A 6,341-nucleotide genomic window follows, 5' to 3' on the forward strand; every position below is an offset into this window, starting at 1 on the left:
GACAAAAATTGCGATTACTACCTCACTCTCCCCAAGCTGCCCCGAAAAATGACAAAGGCAAGCAAGCCACATTCATTATCTCCAATAAAACCTTACTGCAGTCATGTGAGCAGGAGTCCTTTGTCTTGGCTCTAATTATCTCCAACCAAAGTGAAGATATGCACAATCAACCTCTCATAAGGCAGTACAAGATATGTTATTCGAATTTGTTGACATCTACCCGCCAGAGCACCAAATCAATTTCGTTCCAGGAGCCACCATTCCACATCTACCCCATTACCGAATGAGCCCCATGAACATGTTATCTTGCACGAAATTATGGACGAGCTCCAACAGAAACAATTAATACAACACAACCTTCGCCCTTGTGTCGTGCCCGTCTTGATTGGGAAAGGATGAAAGATGACAAATGTATATAAGTATATTGACAGCAAGGCCAACAACAAAATAACTATCAAATATCGTTTTCATGTTCCTAGAATATCATATTTGCTGGATAAGTTGATTGCTAGAGGGGCTGGATCATATAAGATTGTTAGAAAGAAAATGGATAATACTATGAACTTGATCTTTCAATGAATGATGGGATTTTAGAAGTATTAAATTTGTTAGACTTGACTTTAAACCATGAAAATGCCACCAATAATATTATTGATAGTTATGCTTAAAGTTTTCCGGAAAACATGCATGTAAGATCCATGGACATGTCGTCATCACAAGCATCATTGCTGACTTTTCGTTTTAGATCTCACTAGCCTTATCAAATCTTGAACGACCAAATCATATCAAATAAAAATGGTGGAGCCTAACGATTGAAAAGGTTTCACTATTGGATAATTTGTAATTGACACTTGAGAAGCTTCAGCAACCAACTTACTTATAAAATGCTACACGAATATCAAGAACTTCATTCATCTCAGTTGAATCCTTTTGAGGTATGAAGAGCTAATATAATGTATTACTGTTGTTGAAATCATTGTAGAAATTCTTGTTGATCATATTAGGTTATCAGATATTCGTAGGTTGTCAATACTTTAAACACACAAATACTATTGTACATACTTCAACATGCCTTGATTAGTGCTGGACAAATTCCTGAGTATGAAAGTGATTCCTTTAATATTAAGATTTACTTTCATGCACATTGACTCTAATGAATAACAGAAATTTTATCTCTACATACCACATTTTATTGTGAAACTAGCAATTGCTATGTTGACTTTACAATACCTATCAAAAAGTTGCTTATACATAGAGATTGAATGCCTGTGCAATGAATATATATATTTGCATTAAATGGTGACGTCGGACTTTTACTTCTGTCTGCTCCAATATTATAAATGTATCAACTTATGACAAATAGTAAACACAATTTTAGAATAAACCATATGAGAAAAAAATTGTCGAGAAAGATGTACAATATCCAGTTACAATATAGGCCCATATTTATTATAAGATTTGAGGTTCCCAGAGTAAAGTGTGCTTCCGAATCAACAAAAAGGTAGTCTAGGGAACATTGAAGATAATAATAACAAATATCAACACAATATAGTGGAAAAGAAGATAATTATGCCAAAAAAACCATATTAAATATAATAAAAAATGAGCTGAGATTAAGCTAAAACAACTGGGAAGTCAACAAAACGTAACTAGTCAGATCTGATAAAGCTCAAAATAATCCCTCAGAATACCTGATCACACTATGTTATGAATCTCAGCTCCTCAGTTTCAGCAGCACAACTGAGGGAGTACCAATAATTCAAGGTTCCACTATGAAGGTTCAGACTAATAAACTTTTCGTAGCAGGGATAAGCATTTATATGGACATGATAAATAGAAAAAACAAAATTTACTCGCCTTGCTGCTATTTTGGTTGTCCTAGACCTAAAAAATATGTATAAATTACTTGCATGAAATGTGAATTTAGGCTTTTGCTTCTCTCAGGTCCAATGCTACTAGGTTTATATAAAAGAGTGAAAAACATTATTTCAGAATAAACCATATGACAAAATAACAGTCCAGGATATCTAATTATAATACAATCTCAAATTAATTTTACGACTTGAGTTCTTCACAGCGTGCTTCCAAATCAAGCAAACTGAAGTTTTGGGAACATTGAAGATAGTAATAACAAATATCAACATAATAGAGTAGAAAGATTGATTGTAATGACAAAAATATCTTATTGAATGTACTAATAAAATCAAGCTAAAATAACGAAATCAAATCAAGAAAAAGCAAAAAATTCAGCTCTGATAAAGCACAAAAAAATCCCTCAGAATGCCTAATCTCAACATGCTATGAATCTCAGTTCCTCAACCTCAGCATCATAACTAAGGGAGCACCGATCATTCAAGCTTCCACTATGAAGGTTCAGATTACTAAACTTCTCGTCACAGGGATACGCATTTATATGAAGACCATGAGAAGAAAAAAACATTTCACCATTAAGTATGAAATTAAAAGCAGAAAATAATTCATGTCTAAAAAACAAAATAACAACTAAAACGCTAGAATAAACATAACGCAACCCAGAGTTTACAACTAAAACTGAAGTAACATCTTCAGGAAAAAAAAATCCAATAATTAGCTCTATTAAACATTGCTTCATGCAGATTTATTACCTCATTAGCAGGAATGCATGGAGATTGAGGATTCAAAAAGCCAACTCCAAAAGCTTGGAATAAAACTTATGATACTCTCCAGAAGGATGTCAGCATGGCAACACTTATTTTATTTTCAAAGTATGCAACATACCCGATAATCAGATGAATTTTATGTATTTATTTTTTTTAAAGTTAATCGTTATCAGCTGTTCTAACAGCATAGCCATTATTTGGTTTTAATTTTTCTATAATAACTGAGCAACTCACGCAAAGACTAGGGCAATCTACGAGCAAGTTGCTCACTTAACATTTCTTTTTGATAAAAATAATCTAGTTATTTACCTCCAGCCTTCTAACTCCAGCCACCACATCCATATAAACCTTTTTCATTTCTTCATAACAAATTTAAATCTCTCTTCTTTCCCTCTAGCTTACAATCCAAATTATCTTCCTCAAGCCCTCTATAAAGCTTTGAAATCTCCTCTTCAATTCAAACTATCAGCACCATCACATCATCAGCTAGAAATTTGGAGTTTAGTTTTTTATCATTTATTTATTACTGTTTTAACTCTAATAAAAAATTCATACAATGAATATATTGGTGTAGTTTATTAATATATTTCCGACTAATGACAAGAGATTGCAAATTTTCGTTAACATGCAATTAGTTTTTTATGGTTTAGGTAAGATTGTTTTAACCCTCATTAATGTTTTATTTTTATTTATTTTTTTGCATTTTTTCATCAATTTTATAAGCACAGAGATTATTTAAATATAAATAATTTGAAAATAATCTCCCCTTCAAAATTTATCATATTATATTTATAATATTCATTTGATTAGTGTTGCAATAACAGTAGTATATATTTTCTACACAACATGATTAAATTTTAGGATGAGCAGAAAACTCATGATCGATGCTTGTTTTTGGTGGCAAGCTAAGTATTATAGATGATTTCACTCACTCCTACATGAATGGAAGAAATCATGCCATTCAAGTTCAAATAACAACCCCCTTGGATGGTCTTAAATGTAGATTAACACAAGCCTTACACTACGATAGTTTCAGCTAATATTATTTGTTGCTATCTTGTTAGCAGTGGTTATGTGTCGACCAATATTTTAGATGATGAAGTGTGTGATAGTTCAATTGGAGGCTAGTCAACAAACATTAATTATAAATGCGGAAGCAGAGGTCGTAAATACAAGTAGATGTTTTGGGTAATATTGCAACCAACCAAACATTGTTTCTTGCGTTTGCAATGCTCTGGAAGAATTACAAGGGCTTTCAATATTATTACTATACAGCACTGAACAATAATATAGATCAGTAGTTCAGTAGTTCACCCTTATAATAGCCAATCTTCTAAACCTTAACCAGCACTCCACGCATACACCAAAGATGTGATTTTGTCGGAGCATCTCTTCAGCCATCAGAGTTGCAGTTAGATTATGTTAATTAAGCATAAGAAACAAAGGATAATACGTTACCAAGAAGAAGGAATACATCAAAAAGAAACCCTAGAAACTATATGAAGTTGGAACAGTAAGATGCAAGAACTCGGATAAAATTTTAACCAAGAAATCAAACAAAAGAACAAACTTCATTGAATTATAGCTTGGTTTAGTAAATCTTGTAAATTCAGATATAGTAAATTTGGAAACTTGAAAACTGCTTCGCGGATAATTGTTAAATCCTAGAAGATCGTTTGGCCATTTATTTCAGGATTTAAGATTTGTGACAGTAAAATCCTAAAATCCGTTAAATTTTGTGAATGGTGTTATGGTGGGATTTGAAAAATCCTAAATTTAATCAACAACTGGACTGACATAAGATTTATCAAAATATTAGGATTTGAAGTCCCCAAAAATCTGGTCGTCAGGATTTGAGCTAAATCTTGTTAAAATCCTGCCTAAGATAGGCAGCAAACAGCCGCTTATGGTCGCAATCCTAGCTCTTACACAGTAGTCAAATTTCCGAAGCCAACATTCCAGTCATGAAACTAAGGAGATGCAGGTAGGATTTAATTTAAGTAGAATTTCTTAAATTCTCTAAATCTGGATTTACTATATCTTGAGAGGGTTAACTCCTCAGAATTGTTTGTTAAGAAATATATTAAATCTTGAAAAATCCTATAAAACTATTTGACAACGCTATTCAAGATTTAAAAACTTAATTGGTATAATATTTGTTAATAATTCTAATTTTAATTAACACAAAAATTATAATTATAAATCCTATAATTAGAATGTTATTTTAATAAATATTTTATTAATAACTTATTAAGGTGATATTTTAATAAGTATATCAATGCTAATTATAACTATCTAATAAATTATTTAATTATAATTTAAAATAATTACTCATTAATTACCATTTACACTTATTATTTCATTAATTTTTATATTATTTTAATAAAATTAAATTACTAATTATTCTCATAATTATCAAATTAATTGATTAAACATTCCATTAATAACTAATTATTTAATTAATATTTACACTACTAATCATCTAATTAAATATTTATATTTTAAATTATATCAATTAAGCTAATTAAATTAATGCAGAGTTAAGAAATTAAGAATTAATCGAATCGTCATGGTCCTCATGGAGGCGAACTGGCTTTACCTCTTCGGTTTCTTTGTTGCCGTTCGCCTAAGGTAGAGCTTCCCTCTTCGCCTGGGGTAGAGCTTCGAACGAGTCGCTTGCCATTGCTTGTCTAGGGTTTGCTTTTCCTCTTCTGCATTTATTAGTTGTTGTTCTGCTTCGCGTGAAGTAGAGTTCTGAAAGAGTCAAACTTCTATGCCTCCTCCTACAGCGTTGTTCCTTTCGGATCGGAAGTCGCGCCGGGAGCTTGCCGCGAAGGCAACGATATTTCTCCCCTTTGGCTTCGGTCAGATTTACGAAATCCGGGATTTAGGGCAAAATGGCGAAAATGCCGTGAAGTAGAGATTAGACTTACCGTGAGATTTAACTTTGTATTTTTTGGCGTTTGGCAGGATTTACTATTTAGCTCAAATCCTGCCTAAATCTGACCTAAATCCTGCATCCAAACAGGCCCTAAAACTTCTTAATCCGCATTATACGAAGAAGAACTCTAGATGTAGACGAGAATCTTACCAAGAGAAGAAGCATAAAATGTAAGCAGGAGTCGGTATGTACGCTCGGAACGGCGGCGAGCCAGCAACCCTAGCTGTGCGATGACCAGAGTGCTTTCCCTCTGTATCCTCTATCGCTCTCAAATGTTGTATATATATATATTGTAATTTAGCACCTTAAAATTAATTCAAAGAAATTAAATTTAAATCAATTTTATATCATAATTATATTACAAAATATTATTTTTAATCAATTTTATATAATTAAAAATATTAATTTAAAGCAATATTAATACATAATACTCTGATATTAAACTAATTTGAGAATTATTTTATAAATTTTCTATGTAAATAGGCGCTGTGATGATTTTAAATCTAACTTAATGTCACATCAAAAATTTTGTTAACTTTAATTAATAGTAGAGTAAAATTTTCTTAATTAGGCACAAACGAAAATATTATAATAAAATAAGGAGAAATAAATCTAAAAATGATAATGATCAGATTTCTATTAAATATAAAATTCATAAAAATTCAAATTAAATTGAAAAAATATATATCTAATTCTAATAGTATATAATGAAAATCAATTAGAAAATAATAAACAAATGCTCAACTTAATCATCTTGAGCA

At 31.3% G+C, this 6,341-nt stretch overlaps 1 long non-coding RNA gene across 1 annotated transcript; it reads right to left on the bottom strand.

Annotated features, from left to right (window-relative positions):
* Positions 1-3,943: 3,943 nt before the first annotated feature.
* LOC114579836 lies at positions 3,944-5,852 on the bottom strand. Its single transcript, XR_003701043.1, has 3 exons — positions 5,731-5,852; positions 5,239-5,653; positions 3,944-4,030 (listed from the first exon to the last, which is right to left on the bottom strand). It is a non-coding gene; the product is annotated as an uncharacterized LOC114579836 (long non-coding RNA).
* Positions 5,853-6,341: the final 489 nt, after the last annotated feature.

The sequence above is a fragment of the Dendrobium catenatum genome, unplaced genomic scaffold, assembly GCF_001605985.2.
Source record: "Dendrobium catenatum unplaced genomic scaffold, ASM160598v2 fragScaff_scaffold_665, whole genome shotgun sequence".
Taxonomy (NCBI): domain Eukaryota; kingdom Viridiplantae; phylum Streptophyta; class Magnoliopsida; order Asparagales; family Orchidaceae; genus Dendrobium; species Dendrobium catenatum.